This window comes from Aquarana catesbeiana, linkage group LG01 (genome assembly GCF_042186555.1).
Source record: "Aquarana catesbeiana isolate 2022-GZ linkage group LG01, ASM4218655v1, whole genome shotgun sequence".
Lineage (NCBI taxonomy): Eukaryota > Metazoa > Chordata > Amphibia > Anura > Ranidae > Aquarana > Aquarana catesbeiana.
This window is the reverse complement of record NC_133324.1, coordinates 59,843,618-59,862,196: the sequence shown is the minus strand read 5'-3', so window position 1 is coordinate 59,862,196 and position 18,579 is coordinate 59,843,618. Positions and strand designations below refer to the sequence as shown.

General features: G+C 44.8%; 1 protein-coding gene across 4 annotated transcripts in view; it reads right to left on the bottom strand.

Annotated features, from left to right (window-relative positions):
* Positions 1 to 18,519, bottom strand: part of ARK2N (arkadia (RNF111) N-terminal like PKA signaling regulator 2N) — a 139,521-nt gene extending 121,002 nt beyond the window's left edge. For all 4 annotated transcript variants that reach the window (XM_073619114.1, XM_073619144.1, XM_073619124.1 and 1 more), the window contains exon 1: positions 18,353 to 18,519. The gene's annotated coding sequence lies outside the window, so the exon portion shown is untranslated. The remainder of the gene's footprint in view (positions 1 to 18,352) is intronic.
* Positions 18,520 to 18,579: the final 60 nt, after the last annotated feature.

The window sequence follows — 18,579 nt, the reverse complement described above, 5'->3', positions numbered from 1 at the left end:
TTTACCTTAAAAGGGGTTGAAAAGGTAAACGTTTTTTCACCTTAATGTATTCTAGGCATTAAGGTGAAACATCTGACAATACTGCCCCCCCCCCCCCCCCCACCCGTTTTACTTACCTGACCCCTCGAAAGTCCCACGCTCGCCCCAGACATGCTCTTCGCCCGCTCAGCCTGGCCGTTGATTGGTTACAGTGGTTGAATTAGAAGCAGCGCAGCCATTGGCTTGCGCTGCTGTCAAACACATCCAATGACGCGGCACGCCGGGGGGCGAGGCCGAGTGATACAGTGAGCGGCTATGGCCACCGGCTGTATCACGGGAGCGCGTCCACAAGCACTCAACACTATGCGAGGGAGCTCACATGAAGGTGTTGAGTCCTTGTGGGGGGGAGCCGAGACGGCTGCCGAGGGACCCCAGAAGACCAGGTTTGGGGCCACTCTGTGCAAAACGAGCTGCACGGTGGAGGCAAGTACACCATGTTTGTTATAAAAAAAAAAAAAAAAAAATTAACTTTAGTGATCCTTTAATGCATTCTCTGCATAAGGAAAATAGTAATAGTCATAATAGTATAGCCCGCTCCCCCTCCATACTTACCTCACTCGATCCAGCGATGTGTCTGTCTGCTTTGCTGAAGTAGCAGGATCCATTTGCTCCTCCTGCTGTCAATCAAATCGTGTGAAGAGGGGGCAGGGCCAAGACATCATCTATGGATGCACACAGCCTGGATCGGGAACAAGACCGCATGTCGGCCTCCATTGCAAGCAACTTGCTAAGAGGCAAAGAACAGGAGGAGGAGCAAAGATTGCCAGCAGAGGACCACAGAAGAGGGGGTTTAGGGCCACTGTGCAATACAGTTACACATCACAGGTAAGTATAAGGTTAGTGTATATGTATCTGAGCCTTTACAGCCTACTTATTTATGGTATAACATGGTGCAGAATAGGACGCCCCCTTCCCAAAATATATGCCCTGTATGCTGTCAGGGAGGGCTCTGTGAATGAGTAAACAAAGTTCAATGTGCCACTGTGACAGATGGACTTTAGTTTTCAATGGAAGCAAGAGCAGCAGTTACAGCATTAATAGTCCACAGACATGTCCTCTGTCTCTCTAAGGGCTGGTTTACACTGGCAGTCGGTTCGGGGGTAGAGATGTGAAGACCCAGAAAAAAAAAAAACTGGAAAAATTCGGAAAAAAAAAAAAAAAAAAAAAGTTTGTGATAATTGTTTGGCTACACTATATTTTTAATATGCTAGTTGTGATAATTTTATGCCAAGTCATGTTATGTTCCTAAACTAACAGAATGACTTTCAATCTTAAAAAAACGACAAGAGTGCTAATGTAGCATTTTTTTTAATTTTTTTTGGGAAAAAACAACAAACAGGTTTTTTTTCCCCCCGAGCTTCAAAATTTCCGGAAATTTTACATCTCTACTCGGGGGACACTAAATTCACATGGCCGAGCCACGTTATTACCACCAGGCAACCACCCCACTTTTAGCTGAAAAGGCACTGCAAATGACCTGCAACCATGCACACAGTTGCAGTGTGGTAGTACAGCATTTAGGGCACGTGTCAAACACAAGGCCCACCATCCGATTCTGGCCTGCCAGGTCATTTCATGTGGCCCTCGCACCCAGGACTTTTTTTCAGCTAGAGGTGGCGTAGCGCACCCCTCAAACCTACACATAACATACTCTTGTTATTTATTGCCCCTTTAAGATCCTCCCACTGTTACTGCAATTTGGCCACACCCACCATTCGATGCAGGCGCTTCAAATGGCGCTTCCTTCTCTACCCCTCTCTCATCCATCACAGAGCCAGCTCTCTGAGGACAGCAGCCGCCTAGCCTACCAGCCTACTTTAACCATTACATTACCGGTTACCACTTAACCCTTGAACTTCCAGCCTGTCCCCTATGGACCAAGTTGCTCAGCCCTATATATCTCCTGTTATATATGGACGTGTGTGTTTGCGCTTACAGTTACCAATACTCTATTCGATGCAGGTCGGCAGGTGAGGAGGGGGTGTTGTTCCTGCACCTATTCTCTGAGAAAAAATAAAAACCGCTGGATAAAATTTATACAGTTTTACAGATACACACAGCCCTTTGAGGGCAACCATAATGCTGATGCAGTTAGCAATTAAATGGAGTTTGACACCCCTGATTTAGGGGGCCAATACAGGCATCAAGGAGACGATAGGTCGTGTAAAATGCCTCCAAAGTGATCCGAGCGTGGATCTCTTTTCAGAGTAGTAGCAGATCTTGCTGCTACTGTAAAACAAGCCAATACTGAAAGCTCATATCTTGTACAGGTGAAAAATCTGCAGGAGCCCAGCATTGCACTTGCAATCCACTGATCATGGTTGTAGTGCTTTGTAGGCCCACATGCAAAAAAAAAAAAAAAAAAATTCTAAACATACATTTTTTTTTCCTACAAATATGTGCATTTTTAATTTTTTTTTTTTGCAAAAGGGTTAATACCTCCTTTATTGCAACTCCGTATTATTCCTCATGCATACTAGGTGCTTGTCCGGTTCTTTTAAACACCTTTAATTCTAGCAGTAGAAAAGCCATGTTTAAGCGGTTGGATGTTTATTTAATAGGCCAGGATATTTCTTCTGTACAAAGAACATGGAAATGCAATAGCTTTAGTAAATAAAAACTACTAAATACTTTCTAATCAGCTGTATATAGGAGTCTTGTGACTTCTATCAGTGTCTGTTTGAAGCTTGTAGGAGAAGTTTTCATTCTCCCCTGATCCTGTCTGGACAGTGCTGATTGGCCCTGTGCTGGTCACACGCACTCTCCCAAGAAGAAAGAAAAATACAAAACCACACAACACTCTAGCACTACACACCAAACTGAGCATGTGCAGCCTGACTGCTAATGCTCTGTTCTATCGGGAGATAGGTTGGAGTCAGTTAAAAAAAAAAGAGGAGGAGGATGAGACCGGATCACACAGCTTTTCTACACAATGCATAGGATTAACCCCTTAGGTTCCACAGGGAGTAAAACAAGCATGCTTTACTGCATATACAGACTGATTGTACTGTTGTGGGTTTAGTAACACTAATACTCATAGTTTGGGATTGAGATGAGCAAAAGGCTCATACAGGTGTCAAATGTCCACAGAGGTTTGGTTATATAATATACATACTTAGACTTACAGATATCGAATGCTAGGTCTACTTTAAGGGCCAGTTCACACCACATGCAGTCCAGTGTGTTTTATTTATTTATTTATTTTTTTACGCATCAAAAATGCACGGAAAGTAGGTTATATAGTCTCCAATGGCATAGTTCGCACAAATGTAATCAGTTGCATGGCGATACCAGTTCCAGAAAAAAAAAAAAGTGAAAAAAAAACATTCTGCCTTTTTCCTGCACTGGAACGCAGTATAAAAAAAAAAAAAAAAAAAAACCTTCATAAAACGCACTGGAAAGCATCAAAAACGCACCAGGCCCCGGTACAATGGGGAAAAAAAAAAAAAAAAAAAAAAAGCCTCTGGAATGCATCCGGAAACACATCAAAAACACACCAGAACACATCAAAAACGGGTATGCAGAAATGCATCCGGAAACACACCTGGAGTATGTTTTTGTGGTGTGAACCAGCCCCAAAGCAGACTTTCCATGAGAAAAAGACATTCAAGCTGTATAAATCGCCTTTGCCGGTGCGCCTCTGTAAATGTGTAAAAACAATAACTATGACGTGGTTGCTGGTTTACAGAGCTCAGCTCACTCTGTCCTGTGATTAACCTTGGCTTTAATGCACTGCATACAGATGTCCTCCTACAATCTTCTCTGCATGCTGAACAGGTGTCATCTCCCCCATTCTCTGTACGATTGCCGCGAGTCTCACCAGACTTCATGGAGAGCTTCAAAATGTGAACCCAGAAGTCATTTATGTCCCTGCCCAGAGGCTACAAGCATGCGACAGCCCCAGAGGGTGGTATCCATCTCATGGATGAGAGGGTGGTATCCATCTCATGGATGAGAGGGTGGTATCCATCTCATGGATGAGAGGGTGGTATCCATCTCATGGATGAGAGGGTGGTATCCATCTCATGGATGAGAGGGTGGTATCCATCTTATGGATGAGAGGGTGGTATCCATCTCATGGATGAGAGGGTGGTATCCATCTCATGGATGAGAGGGTGGTATCCATCTCATGGATGAGAGGGTGGTATCCATCTCATGGATGAGAGGGTGGTATCCATCTCATGGATGAGAGGGTGGTATCCATCTCATGGATGAGAGGGTGGTATCCATCTCATGGATGAGAGGGTGGTATCCATCTCATGGATGAGAGGGTGGTATCCATCTCATGGATGAGAGGGTGGTATCCATCTCATGGATGAGAGGGTGGTATCCATCTCATGGATGAGAGGGTGGTATCCATCTCATGGATGAGAGGGTGGTATCCATCTCATGGATGAGAGGGTGGTATCCATCTCATGGATGAGAGGGTGGTATCCATCTCATGGATGAGAGGGTGGTATCCATCTCATGGATGAGAGGGTGGTATCCATCTCATGGATGAGAGGGTGGTATCCATCTCATGGATGAGAGGGTGGTATCCATCTCATGGATGAGAGGGTGGTATCCATCTCATGGATGAGAGGGTGGTATCCATCTCATGGAAATATCTCTACATACAGTGGATATAAAAAGTACACACCCCTGTTAAAATGTCAGGTTTTTGTGATGTAAAAAAATGACAAAGAAATCATTTCAGAACTTTTTCCACCTTTAACCACTTCAGCCCCGGAAGATTTTACCCCCTTCCTGACCAGAGCGTTTCTTGCGATTCGGCACTTTAACTGACAATTGCGCGGTCGTGCGACGTGGCTCCCAAACAAAATTGACGTCCTTTTTTTCCCACAAATAGAGCTTTCTTTTGGTGGTATTTGATCACCTCTGCGATTTTTATTTTTTGCGCTATAAACAAAATAAGAGCGACCATTTTGAAAAAAACGCATTATTTTTTACATTTTGCTATAATAAATATCCCCAAAAATATATAAAAAAACATTTTTTTTCCTCAGTTTAGGCCGATCGTATTCTTCTACATATTTTTGGTAAAAAAAAAAAAAAAAAAAAATCGCAATAAGCGTTTAATAATTGGTTTGCGCAAACGTTATAGCGTTTACTAAATAGGGGATAGTTTTATGGCATTTTTATTAATAATTTTTTTTTTTTTTTTTACTAGTAATGGCGGCGATCAGCGATTTTTATTGTGACTGCGACGTTATGGCGGACATGGACATTTTTGACACATTTTTGGGACCACTGTCATTTATACAGCGATCAGTGCAATTAAAAATGCACCGATTACTGTGTAAATGGCACTGGCAGTGAAGGGGTTAACCACTAGGGGGCGGGGAGGGGTTAAGTGTGTCCTAGGGAGTGATTACTAACTGTAGGGGGATGGGCTGTGTGTGTGACGTCACTGATCTCTGCTCCGATGACAGGGAGCAGAGATCGAGTGACACTTGTCACTAGGCAGAACAGTTCATCCGATTCGTGAGGCGATCGTGGGTATCCCCGCAGCGATCGAGTCCGCGGGACCCACGACCCGACTCACGGAGCTCCCAGCCGGCGCACGCGCCGCCGCGCACGCAATGGCACGGCGGGGAATTCAAATGGACGTACAGGTACGCCCATTTGCCCAGCCGTGCCATTCTGCCGACATACATCGGCGTGCACCGGTCGGGAACCGGTTAAATGTGACCTATAAACTGTACAACTCAGTTGAAAAACCAAACCAAAATCTTTTAGGTGGAGGGAAGTAAAAATAAAAAAATAAAATATGGTTGCATAAGTGTGTACACCCTTAAACTAATACTTTGTTGAAGCCCCTTTTGATGTTATTACAGCACTCAGTCTTTTTGGGTATGAGTCTATCAGCATGGCACATCTTGACTTGGCAATATCTGCCCATTCTTTGCAAAAACACTCCAAATCTGTCTGATTGCGTGGGCATCTCCTGTATACAGACCTCTTCAGATCACTTCACAGATTTTCAATCGGATTAGGTCCAGGTCTGGCTGGTCCATTCCAAAACTTGAATCTTCTTCTGGTGAAGCCATTCCTTTGTTGATTTGGATGTATGCTTTGGGTCGTTGTCGTGCTGAAAGATGAAGTTCCTCTTCATGTTCATCTTTCTAGCAGAAGCCTGAAGGTTTTGTGCCAATACTGACTGATATTTGGAACTGTTCATAACTCCCTCTACCTTGATTATGGCCCCTGTTCCAGCTGAAGAAAAACAGCACCAAAGCATGATTCTGCCTCCACCATGCTTCGCGGTGGGTATGGTGTTCTTTTGGTGATGTGCAGTGTTGTTTTTGCCCCAAACATATCTTTTGGCATTATGATCAAAAAGTTCAATCTTGGTTTAATCAGACCAGAACACATTTTCCCACATGCTTTTGGGAGACTTCAGATGTGTTTTGCAAAATTTAGCCAGGCTTGGGTGCTTTTCTTCATATGAAAAGCCTTCTTGCCACTCTACCCCATAGCCCAGACATATGAAGAATACGGGAGATTATTGTCACATGTACCACACAGCCAGTACTTGCCAGATATTTCTGCAGCTCCTTCAATGTTGCTGTAAGGCCTCTTGGCAGACTGACTAGTTTTCTTCTTGTCTTTTCATCAATTCTGGGAGGGACGTCCAGTTTTTGGTAAAGTCACAGCCATATTTTCTCCACTTGATGACTGTCTTCACTGTGTTCCATGGTATATCTAATGCCTTGGAAATTCTTTTGCACCCTTCTCCCGACTGATACCCTATAACAATGAGATCCCTCTGATGCTTTGGAAGCTCTCTGCGGATCATGGCTTTTGCTGTAGGATGCGACTAAGAAAATGTCAGGAAAGACCTACAAGAACAGCTGAACTTTATTTGGGGTTAATCAAAGACACTTTAAAATGTCAGGTGTGTACTGACTCCTATTTAACATGAGTTTGACTGTGATTGCTTAATTCTGAACACAGCTACATCCCTAGTTATAAGAGGGTGTGCACACTTATGCAACCACATTTTCGGTTTTTATTTTTGCTTCCCAACCCCTAAAGATTTCAGTTTGTTTTTCAATTGAGTTATACAGTTTATAGGTCACATAGAAAGGTGGAATAAGTTCTGAAATTAGTCTATTTTTTTTACATCACAAAAACCCTGACATTTTAGATCTATACACACACACACACACACACTATTTTTTCCCCACACACAAAATCTCACAAAAGTGAGTACACCACTTGCATTTTTTTTAAATATTATATATTTTCATGTGACAACACTGAAGAAATTACACTTTGATATAAAGTAGTGAGTGTACAGCTTGTATAACAGTGTAAATTTGCTGTCCCCTCAAAATAACAGTCATTATTGTTTAAACCACTGGCAACAAAAGTGAGTACACCCCTAAGTGAAAATCTCCTAATTGGGCCCAAAGTGTCAACATTTTGTGTGGCCACCATTATTTTCCAGCACTGTCTTAACCCTCTTGGGCATGGAGTTCACCAGAGCTTCACAGGTTGTCACTGGAGTCCTCTTCCAATTCTCCATGACCACATCACAGAGCTGGTGGATATTAGAGACCTTGCGCTCCTCCACCCTCCATTTAAGGATGCCCCACAGATGCTCAATAGGGTTTAGGTCTGGAGACATGCTTGGCTAGTCCACCACCTTTACCCTCAGCTTCTTTATCAAGGCAGTGGTTGTCTTGGAGGTATGTTTGGGGTTGTTATGTTGCAATACTGCCCTGTGGCCCAGTCTCCGAAGGGAGGGGGATCATGCTCTGCTTCAGTACATGTTGGCATTCATGGTTCCTCAATGATCTGTAGCTCCCCAGTGCCGGCAGCACTCATGCAGCCCCAGACCATGACACTCCCACCACCATGCCTGACTGTAGGCAAGACACACTTGTCTTTGTACTCCTCACCTGGTTACCACCACACACGCTTGACACCATCTGAACCAAATAAGTTTATCTTGGTCTCATCAGACCACAGGACATGGTTCCAGTAATCCATGTCCTTAGTCTGCTTGACTTCAGCAAACTGTTTGCGGACTTTCTTGTGCATCAAATTTAGAAAAGGACGTCAGCCATGCAGACCAATTTGATGCAGTGTGCGGTGTATGGTCTGAGCACTGACAGGCTGACCCCCCACCCCTTCAACCTCTGCAGCAATGTTGGCAGCACTCATACGTCTATTTCCCAAAGACAACCCCTGGATATGACGCTGAGCACGTGCACTCAACTTCTTTGGTCGATCATGGCGAGGCCTGTTCTGAGTGGAACCTGTCCTGTTAAACCTCTGTATGGTCTTGCCCACCGTGTGGCAGCTCAGTTTCAGGGTCTTGGCAATCTTCTTATAGCCTAGGCCATCTTTATGTAGAGCAACAATTCTTTTTTTCAGATCCTCAGAGAGTTCTTTGCCATGAGATGCCATCTTGAACTTCCAGCGACCAGTATGAGAGAGTGAGAGCGATAACACCAAATTTAACACACCTGCTCCCCATTCACACCTGAGACCTTTTAACACTAACGAGTCATATGACACCGGAGAGGGAAAATGGCTAATTGAGCCCAATTTAGACATTGTCACTTAGGGGTGTACTCACTTTTGTTGCCAGCAGTTTAGACATTAATGGCTGTGTGTTGAGTTATTTTGAGGGGACAGCAAATTTACACTGTTATACAAGCTGTACAATCACTACTTTACATTGTAGCAAAGTGTCATTTCTTCAGTGTTGTCACATGAAAAGATAATAAATATTTATAAAAAATGTGAGGGGTGTATGTGAGATACTGCATATATAGATATTATATATCTGCATGATTAATCATAAAAAAAAAAAAAAAAAAAAAAAAAAAAAAAAAAAAAATAGTGATCTCGATTCAAGCCCCCTCACAATCTTAATCTGGCATTTCCACTATTCAAGTACCGTCCTATGCTCACAGCTTTCAAAAAAAAAAAAAAAAAAAAAAAAAAAAAAAAAAGGGGGAAACTGGCAAAGTTTATCACAACATTGCTGAGAAATAAAAAGAAACATTGTAACATTTGTTTTTTTTCGATCAGGGGTAGGCAACCTTTTGAGCACAGTGTGCCAAAAAATGTTTTTGAAGAAATTGAGTGTGACGATTTTTAAACAAAATAAAAGTTCAACTTCACACTCTCAATCACGAAAATAATTTTCTAAAGTAAATGTTTTAAACTACTAGAGTAATAGTGACAAATTTACATCGGCAATCTCACGCCTCAGATGAGCCCACTGAAACCCGTTCTTATATCTCCCACCACTGTACTTCCTGTTCATCTGTCCCACCACTGTGACCCCCCCCCCCCCCCCCTCATCTAAATATAATATTCCCGCGCTACCTAACCTGAGAAAAAAAACAGATTCTTAGTTGCAGCAAGCACCGGACTGGTCAAACGCTAGCCAAATAAAATAGTAATATAATATCAATAGATGGTGTTGCGCTCTAAGTGATAAACAAATATATAGTGACTACTGTAAAGTGCAAAAAATATTCAGAATAAACTTCAAAAAATATTAATAAAAATATACGTCAACAAAGCACAATGTAAACAATATACAGTCTAATGTGAAAAGTACTTAGAATATGGGTGATAACTTCCAATGTGCAATGATAGTGCAAGAGGAATGCATCTGAAACAGTGCTGTCCCAAACAGAACTAAGTGCTGGTCCCAAAACTTAAATCTTCACATAATTGCTGGTGAATAAAGTGCAGGAAGCAGAGTGCTGATTTCTCTGATGAAGTCACGTGATTGTGACGATACGCGTCAGAATACACGAGCACCGGTAGGTTAGTGACACCAGGCCGCAAGCTCGCCGCTCGTTTTTATTCTATTCATTTTTACCTGCTTTTTTGCAAGTATAACATCTTGGCTGTTATTTAAATAAACATCTAGCGTCACATACTTCACCATTGGTATCCCCCGTTTTTTCATTCTATTGCTGGAACCGAGCCACAGCTCCCTGGATCCATTCAGACACAGAGCCTCGACCTGACCCACCCCCTTTCTCTCCTCATTGGCCGACTGACTGATTGATAGCAGCGGGAGCCAATGGCGCCAGCCGAGTGTCGTGTGCAATATCGCTGGATCTAGAGGCACCTCGGGTAAGTATTAGGGGGGCTGATGCACACAGAAGGCTTTTTATCTTAACGCATAGATTGCCTTCTGTCTTTACAATCACTTTGATTGAACAAGCCAAGGTTAGAAGCCGTGGTTACTATGCACAGTTGCACAAGATTCTGAGTGCTCCTGTTTTAGTAAATCTCCCCCTTGTTGTCACAGGGGACTGTATGGATGACCGTATCAAAGAACCTAAAAAGCATCAATACTAATGCACTGGGAAATGTTTAGTTCCGCTCCAGGCTCACATCCCCCATCACTCCATTGGCTCTGGGTGCAGGGTCCCAGTGGTCACTAGCTTCTCCGCAAGTTCCACTAGTAACCACTTCCATTACAGGCCTTTTCTGGCACTTTTTGCTTACATGCAACAAATCTATTTTTTTTGCTAAAAAAATTAGTTAAAACACCCAAGGGGGACCTTGTAAAAGCAGTCCAGAGGCTAGTTGGCTGCTAATATTGCTTTCACAAGAGAGCAGACTACCAGCTCTAAAAAAATGGTACCGGGATGACGCAGGCATACGCCGATGGTCAGCGAGTGCTTAAAGAGACCCTTCCGATAAAAATTATAAAAAGGTATTTAAACCCCTCTTATTTATGTTATTTACCTGTAAAATCCTCCCTTGTAAAGACATCTAAAAGCTCTGAGACTGCTGCTGGGCACCACCATCTTGGATGTGATGTCAGCAGTCTCAACTCAGAGCTGTCACCCAAGTGATGTTCTATATACTATGCCCTTAAGGTTTACATGTACACGGGACGTTTTTACAACCTCTCCTGAACAATTTAACTTGACAGATAGTAACCCACGTTTAAAACGTTTGTTTTGCATTTACATTTAGCAGCTTTTTTTCCCAAATAACCAAACATGAAAAAACGCCTGTTAACTAAACGCGAGTTACCGTGTTTGGCGCTTGAAATGCCTCTAAACTCAGCTTCTGAACCCATTTTTTTGCGTTCCAAAAAAAGCCTCTAAACTCAACTGCCTCTAAACGACTGAAAATGACCCATGTGTACATGGACTGATAAGATAACAGAGGAGAGTTCAGGGGCAGCTGAAAAAAAACAAAAAACGCCCAACTGCTCCTAAATGTCTGTTTTCCAGCAGCAGTGTACATGAGGCCAGACTCCTCCTCCAACTGCTACATAAAAGGTTATGTACAGAGGTAAAAGAAAGGGGCAGAAGAGCTGTGCCAGCACAGACAGTAATTAGATACTGCCAAAGGAGGAAACTACTATGACATGCAAGAAGTATGGGATGGGGGGGGGGGGGTTTAAGAGAATTGACTCTTACTAGTAGTCAGATTTGCTACCAAGTTCAAAGGCTTAAAACAAGTGAACAAATATCTAATATCTGTACTTTTGCCTGCAATGTTATAAGTTAGGGGTGGGATTTCTAAGAACCGAAGATAGTTATAGCCAGCGAGAAGATTTAAAGGGCAAGTTCACCTTTACAGAAAATCTGTAAAGGTAAACTTACTGGACCCCACCCCCCACCTGGGTCCCGCTTTACCTGAGGCTGGCGATCACCTGCTAGGAAATATCAGGTCACCGCTTGAACCGGTCCGGGGATTTGATATCCTCACGGATTAATCTCCTAAACGTACGTATAGGAGGCATGCTAATTGGTCAGCGCTGAACCAATCAGAACCCACCTAGCCCGGCCTGTCAGCGGAGGAGAATAAGAGAAAGCCAGGACGGTGAAACAGTGACCCAATGTCTCCTAAAATGCGATAGCCGGCCTCAGGTACAGCGGGACCGGGGAGGGGGGCCCAGTGTAAGTTAACCTTACTAGTTTTCTGTGACGGTGAACTTACACTTTACTCCTTCAGGGCATCCCAGGTTCTGACTGATGGCTGTAAGGAAGCACCTTCTGTTCCTACTACCGATATCTGAATCAGGTCAATAGGGATGAGTTCTGCATTGCAGCCTTCAGCATCAGTTATTGCATCAAGTTGTTGGGTAAATTACATTAAAGGATAAGTTCACCTTTGGAACATGTTACTGTACATGTTTTACCACTTGCAGACCGCCCCACGTGTATATATACACGCCTCTCCAGCATGGAATCACATACCTGTATGTGATTTTGCCCTTATGGGTCTGGGGCGTGCACGCGCGCCGCTGTCAACCCGATGTCCTCCGGAACCCGGCGATTGTTCCCAAGAGGGGCAGAACGGCTGTAAACCAGGCATATAGCCATTCTGTTAGTAGGGAAGATGGAGATCTTGTGCTTCTGCCTAGCAGGAACATGGATCTCTGTCTTCCCACAGCGCAACCATCCCACGCCCCTGATGTTAACCCATTCCCTGCCAGCATCATTGGTACAGTGACAGTGCTTTTTTTTTTGCACTGTATTGGTGTCGCTGGTCCCCCAAAAAAGTTTCACTTAGTGTCCAATTTGTTCGCCGCAAAGTCGCAGTCCCGTGAAATTGATGTAGAAAATTGTAGATATGTAGAATGTAGATTTTTTTTTTCCATTTTTTATTGGGTGTGTTTTATATCAGAAATAAATAAATATTGTTTTTCTTTTCAAAACTCGCCTTTTTTTTTGTCTTTAGCACAAAAAACCGCAGTGGTGATTTTGATCACCAAAAGAAAGCTCTATTTGTGGGAAAAAAAGGTCATCAATTTTATCAGGGTACAGTTTCACATGACTGCAATAGTCAATTAAAGTAATGCAGTTCGGTATCGCAAAAAATGGCCTGGTCACGAAGGGGGGGGGGGGGGGTAAACCTTCCACAGCTGAAGTGCTTAACCTGGTTTTAGGGTGGAACATATAACATGTTCCTACATTTACAACCCGCCCAGCTATGACAGCAGGCGGTGGATCTTCTCCCCGCACCCACTGTCACAATTTGAACACAGCATGACCGTGCAGGGCTCCACCCACACAGCCGAACCATTCAGAGTTTCCTGCGAATGGATAGACTACACATTCCATCAGCCATGGCAGCTGACAGCTTGTAGTTCTCAATGAACTAAGAAGGTGCTGGTAAACACTCTGGTAGTTCATTAATTCTTCTTGCTCTCAAGTTACTGGCTGCCCATACGAGGTAAGGGCAGACAGCTATCCTGAGAGTCGGCAGGAGCCTGAGATTTAACTGATGGCAGGTGTAATGCTCTGCAGGCTCCTTAGAAAAAAAATATATATATAAATAAAATAAATGTTATTTTCTACCTGCAAAAAAAAAGTTACAAAAAGTGAAATTTGCTTTAAAATACACCCGTGACACCGGACGCTGACACCAGTCTTGAAGTGATATTAAAGTCAATTTAACCACTTGCCGCCCTCCATATAGCAATATGACATCGGCAAAGTGGTTGCGATATCCTGACTGGACATCATATGAAGTCGCCAGTATATCAAGCCGCTGAGCGCCTCCGAGGGGGGCGCGCATTGCAGCGATCGTTGTTGCGGCGTGTCAGTCTGACACACCGCAACTCTGATCTAGGTAAAAAGAGTCTCTGCGTGACTCTTTACCATGTGATCAGCTGTGTCCAATCACTGCTGGTCACGATGTGCTGTGCTGATTGTTTATCAGTGCAGCCCCCCCTCGGATGGGAGTTTAGGTGCGGTAGATAACTTGATCTATCCGCAGCTAAAAGCTGAATTCTATCCGCCCGTGTGAAAGAGGACTTGGATTGCAGACTAGGTACCTACTGGCATGCCTGCTCCTAATACCTTGACAATTTGTTACTGCAGGGTACCACAGGAGCGCAGGGAGGGGGACGGGGGGGAGGGGGTCCAGTGGTGGGCACCCTGTAGTGCACTGAGATGTGCCGAGGACTTTCCTTAAGTTCGCCATATTCCAAATAAAAAGCTTGCTGATCTCTAGTTTCTCTATGCAAGGCAGGCAGATCATGGCTGATGGAAGGGGCCAACAGAGTGCTGTACATAACTGAATACATCACCTTGCCTCAGTACTCCTCCCAACATCTCAGTCCTGATGCAGGCAGTGGGCTGGCTCTTGGGAGGAGTTATGCAAATACCAATGTCATTCTGGAGAAGTGGGCGATCCCAGGCAGATTTAGTTTGCATACAGACCACCCTAGGTAACACCCACACATGATGCTGAGCCTGCATGATGGAAAGAACCGAGATCCACTGAATGAAATGGGTGGGCTTTGGACAATCAGGCTAGACGCTAAACGTCCTCAAGCCAGGAAACGAGGTGGCTCTGAATTTCTGCAGCTTCAAACACACATTGTGAGAAGCTTACAGTGTGCAGCAAAATCAGAGCAAGCAATTTCAGTTCAGGAAAGGAGACTGTACAACTTTGCCAGACTGAATGGAAGCCCGGACGTCAGCTAGAACTGCATTTGGAGTTGCCAATCTTTCAACAATGGAGTCTGCAGAGTCATCAGCTCCTCCCCTCCATCTATGGAATCCTGATTCTAGTCATTGCTTTCCCCTCCTCCTAATGAAAATGCCAGCTGCCTGGCTGCAAAGGTGGTTTCAAGAGTCGTTGATTTGGAATAAGTTTAAAAAATGTGCAGAGCGAGAGTCACAAATATACCTGCTGAATATCTGCTTTAGGTAATTGACCCTGCCATGCCCTCAACCTAAAAAAAAACACCTTCCCCCACCCCCTGATGTATACTTACCTGCATGACATACTTCACATCATGCGGCTGCAGCATCTTTTCACTGATGGACCTGCACAGCCGACCCCTAACTTGTATGGGGCTGGAAGCTGAGCGTCTCTACAGAAGATCATTGGGGTCAGCGGCATAGGGGGCTACTTTAGCTCAGGGGGACTAAGACCCCTTTCACACTCGTTTAAGTGTTGCTTTTTTTGGGCCGCTAGTGGGGCGCTTTTAACCCCCCCCCCCCCGCTAGCGGCCGAAGGAAGGGCTTCCGAAGCATTGCAGTGGGCAGGAGGGGTGTATACTTTTTTTTCCCCTGTCCTGCAAGCGCACCGCTCCAGTGTGAAAGCACTCAGGCTCTCGTTCGGGCAGCGTGGGGAGGCAGTTTTCAGGTGCTTTACAGGCGAAATTTTTAGCGCAAAAATGCCTGAAAACTGCCTCAGTGTGAAAGGGGTCTAAGGAAAGTGAAAGGCCCTTCTCTTAAAGTGAACCCAGCATGAGATTTTCATACATCCAGTAATGTGTCGGTGTAACACCTCCAGGAACGTATATAATCCTCCTTTGTAGATTGTTAGCTCTAACGAGCAGGGCCCTCTGATCCCTCCTGTATTGTAAGTGTACTGTCTGCCCTCATGTTGGAAAGTGTTGCGCAAACTGTTGGCGCTATATAAATCCTGTATAATAATAATAATAATTACAGTCTCCCCGGCAAAGACTTTTAACTGCATTTTTCTCCAGAAGGACAGAGCCATCTTTGTTCCATCATCATTTAGGGTCACCACCTATTACAGGATGGAGATCTCAGCTCAGAGATGACACAATCATGCGATTCCTGGTGCCTGTGCAGTTCTTGGGAAGGGGGACAGAAGAAATGCTTTCTTCCTGCAGCAGACTGACATCTCAGCCTAGGCATAGTTATAATGTTACATTCTCATCCCTGGTGAAGAAGGTGACTGAGGAAATGCTTCCTCCTGTGACTGAGGACATCATCTCAGCCTAGGTAGTTATAATTTTGCAGTCTGATCAATGGGAGAGAAAGAAGACCTAAAGCCCACATGCACAGTCAGAAAATCTCAAGATAAACTTCATCCGATGAACGATCTGACGATTTTCTGATCGTTAGTGTGATTCTTTTGACAGCCGATTATCAATTTTCGGCAGACAAAAGCTGGATGTGCAGGCTTGAAAATTTTTGTCTGATGTGACCACGGCGTCCAATTTTCTGACAAAAAAAAAAAAAATCTGAAGAGCAAGACTAGGCATGTTCAGAAATGAAAGAACACGTACAAAACAATTCAACAAATTACGTCACTTCGGACGCTGAATTCTGTCGTCAGAAAATTTTCTGATGGCGAGTACCCTCTTCACTTTCGATTTGGAGACTAGCATCAAACAAAAAACTGAGGAAAATTCCTCCAGTAATCTGACCGTGTGTTAGAGTGGCACGATTCTGGCCAAAATGAGAATCACGATTTTTTTTGCTTAGAATAAAAAGATCACAATTCTCGCGACTTAAAATCTTTCAAAAATATACAAAAAAAGGGCTAACTTTACTGGTAATTTTTTTAAATTTTTTTAATTAATTACAGCAGAGTACCGCCATTTTTTTTTTTTTTAAGTCAGCAGCTACAAATACTGCACCTGCTGACTTTTAAAATATGGAACACTTACCTGTCCAGGGTCATCGCCGGCCATCCTCGGTAAGGGAAACAGGAAGTGAGGCCTTGCAGCTTCACTTCCTGGTTCCCTGCTGCGCTATCCCACTGGTCCCTGCTGTCCCCTGGGACCCGTGTGTCTCCCAGAATACAGCGGAGGGAGAAGGTGTCGGAAGTGGCATAAATACACACGGGTGGCACCGGTATCTATACCCAGAAGTGGGAGCAAAATACCTATTAGATAGGCATCTGCTTCCCCCCTCCCCCCCGAAAGGTGCCAAATGTGACACGGGGGGGGGGGGGGGGGGGGAGACAAGGTGGAAGTTCCATTTTTGGGTGGAACTCTGCTTTAAAGTATTTTTTACCCAAAAAATTGCATTTGAAAGACCGCTGCGCAAATATAGTGTGGCATAAAATATTGCAACAGCCACCATTTTATTCTCTAGGTAGGGTCTCTACAAAAAAAAAAAAATATATATATTTTAAACTTGAAACCAACAAATGTCAGAAAAAGGTTTAGTCTTTAAGTGGTTAAACTTTCATTTACACACAAAGTCTATTCCATTGACATATTGTTACAATGTTTATACTTAAGTTCCACTGCTAAAGAATGTTGTGATTCTTGGCAGACTGCCCGTTTTTTTTTCTCTTCCTTCCTTTTGACTGCTGTTGGCTTCAGAAGAGCAGAGAGAGTTCTTTGCATAGACAGAATCAAACACATTTGTCAAGATCCCAATGGGGGGAAAAAAATAAAAAAAAATGGTGGTAACGATTCTTGACAATCAATCGTGCAGCCCATGTGTACAAGGCTTAAGAGCACTTTCACACTGGCAGTGTTGGCGGTAAAGTGCCGCTAGTTTTAGCTGGGGAAATGCGCCCGTGAAGCACTGCTGTCGAAGTGCTTTGGTAATACTGCCCATTCATTTCAACGGGTAGGGGGCGGTGTATACAGCGTTCCAAAGATGCTGCTTGCAGGACTTTTTCTAACGTCACCGCTCCAGTGTGAAAGCCCTCGGGGTGGCAGTTTACAGGCACTTTTTTTTTTTTTAATAGCCCTTTAGCGCCTGGATAAACGCTTCAGTGTAAAAGGTGTCTAAAGAAAAGGCTTCCTACGGCCTGCAGCAGACTGATGGCATCATCTCAGCCTAGGCAGAGTTACAATATTGCTGTCTGACCAATGGAGGAGAGGAGACTGAGGATCTGCTTCCTTCTGCATGCAGCAGACTGGATGACCTCCTCTCAGCCTAGGCAGTGTTACAAATTTGCATTCTCAACCATGGAGGGAGAAGAGACTGGGGAAATTCCGCCTCCTGACTGCAGCAGAACCACATCATCCTAGGCTCAGTCACATGACTAGATTTGGGAGGGGGGGGGGGGGTTCTGTCGACATGGGCTGTCTGACCAGGATTCCTGCAGATGACAATAGGGGGGAGCCCACTCTGCTGGAAATAAACATCCATGGCAATAAGGAACAGCAATCATCCCCAATTACGTGCAGATAACCTGACAGATTATAGAAAAGGCCTGACAAAAAGAAGGACTGTCTGAGCTGCCCTCAATGAGCCAATCAGCTTCTCCCATTCCTGTTGCTAGGGCAGGTCAGCAGCCAGAGCTCAGGACCGTGGCCTGCAGCTGCCCCTAGCAACCAATCAGGCTCTCCTTTTTCCTGTTGCTAGGGCAGGTCAGCCCAGGACAAGGGAGCAGCTGGAGTTCAGGTGGGCCGCAGACACGAGGCCCACACTTGCCCGTCTAGCAGCCAATCAAATGCTCCCTGTCATTTCCCGCCACGCCCTGAGCACGCAGAAAAAGGCATGTGAAGGGTTGCCAGGGGCAACGCTGCCGGTTCTTCAGCCAAGAGGGGCCCCCTCCTCCTCCTCACCCCCGGCTTATGCCCCCCCTCACACGGGCCCAGCGGAAGGCCGCCTCCCCTCCGCACACTCACCGGCTTGAGGAGAGAGTCAGTCAGTGACCCGGGTAGCCCCTCCGTCCCCCGACCACGGCGGCCTCTCACATCGCCCAGCTGCCAGTCAATCTCCCTCTAGCTCCGCCGAGATGTCATCACCGCACTGCCGCTCCACTGCGTCACTTCCGCCGCAGAGGGAAACGGGCGGGGACAACGCGCGCCGCGACCAATGGGAACGGAGCACGGGGGGCGGGGCGGAGGACCGA